Below are 1,978 nucleotides of genomic sequence, written 5' to 3'. Positions count from 1 at the left end.
CCCGGGGCAAATAAATTCGCAAACCACGTTGATAGTCATCTCCTTCGGCGTAGGTCCACGGGTATTGTTTTTCATAACAAGGAATACCAATAGGTTGGGCTTGCAATTTATGTTGGTGTAGGGGACTAGTGGCTTGACTCCCTTGTTTATCATTTTCTTGATTTTGCTGTTGTTGTTGTATTCATTGTTAAGATTAGTCTGGTAATGTATTTTTTATCTGGTGTCCTATCTCCTTGTTACGCTGTTCTGATTCTTGCTCTTTTGGGATGGAGCTTAATATCGCCAATTAAAACACTAGTGGAGTAAGGATTAACCTCGTCAAGGCCCTCTGCTTTTGCTGGTGTATATTTTAACGGGGCAATGAACCCTAGTGTGGTGTTCTCTCTCTCTCTCTCTCCCCCCAGCAGCGACCCACAACAATCGACTAACATTTAAGTGCATAATCGATTTCTCGGGTCAACAGAGGCATACTGGATTAACGGAAACGTTCGTGTATTAAGGTAACATGTTAAGGAAAACGCCATACCTTTAGCCTGTACCCTGTACAAAGGAAATAAATTACCTAGCATCTAACTGTACAGGTAGTTATAATCTCTCCAGTATGGTGCGAATGTCCATTCGCTAGCCTTATTAGTTCAGCTATACGTATTCGTCATAAAGGTGTTTTATTATTATTTATGGTTTAGATACATCTCCATTGTAGTTACTGCAACAGCAGCAGCAATGGTGAAAGTCATGACAACGACCACATTAAAGTTAACGTTCGGGAAAGCATGCAGGCAGCATACTACCTGCCTTGTGGCACGCTTTTTTTTTTTTTTTTTTTTTTGCCAAACTCATCGTGAAATCTGTTTTGAGAACCACTAAAGTGCAGGATCCAATTTACATACTGAGTGACTGAGATAATTAGACAAGCATAATTATTCCTCCGCGGTCACCGATTTATACAACAAACTGAAGAGCTCCATCAAAAAAATACTGGGATGCAAATTCCTTGTGTATTTTTTGAGCAGCTCTTCGCACCAAAATGGAAATTTCATTCGCATGAATTTTTAAACAACGAACAAATGAATGATGTCAAGGGCATTTCAGAGTTTAGCACATCGTTATTTTTATATCGTTATCAAGTCAAATTCATGAATGCTGATGCTTATTCCGAACTTGCTTACTTTGCAAGTCATGTAATTGTGATAAGCACAATGCCCTCTTAACTTCTCTAGCTATTCACACCGTGACCTCGTTCTGATACTCCGGATAACGGTTACGACGTAGAACCTTTTCATATTCTTTGCATTTGGATCTCAGGCTTTGTAGTGAGAAACGTATCCAACAAGTGCGAAGAATTCAAGATGATAACAGTCATTGTGGTTATTACAACTACATACGTATCTGGTAAAAAGTAACTGATGGACTATATTTATAAGTCCTTTTGGGTTATTTAACGAAATTCCTTTCTGGATGTTCAGGTTCTACCTGATCTAGTGTTATTCATATTACTGATTTTTTGAAAATTATCATCTTAGAGAGAATAATTCTTTTGAAATTTCTAAGAAAATTTTCAAGTTATTAATTCATGTCAGTAATCTTATCCACACATTCATTTTACGAATTAAATCTCCACGTTGCTTCCCAGTCTTTTACGCACGTTCTATGCATAACCAAAGAAGGGGCGATAATACATTGCATCCCTCGGCATTAGACTCAGGAAAGGACTGAGTAGGAACTTTGGTTGAAAAATGGAGAAGATCCATCTCTCGTGAGGATGAACGTGGAGCGATGCCTCGACGAAAATACAATGAAATATCTTCTGACTTAAAGACCCTTTATTCCAGGATAAATTAAAAGACCTTAAGTTATGACAAAATGCTGCCTCTCCATCTGCGAACGTAAAATTTGACACGAGTCAGCAATTATTCTTCTGCTTGATTTGGCTTAAGATCCACTAGTTCACTTATTATTATAAGAAGCCAATGAATTC

This window comes from Macrobrachium rosenbergii, chromosome 41 (assembly GCF_040412425.1).
Source record: "Macrobrachium rosenbergii isolate ZJJX-2024 chromosome 41, ASM4041242v1, whole genome shotgun sequence".
Taxonomy (NCBI): Eukaryota; Metazoa; Arthropoda; class Malacostraca; order Decapoda; family Palaemonidae; genus Macrobrachium; species Macrobrachium rosenbergii.
This window is presented reverse-complemented; position numbering follows the sequence as displayed.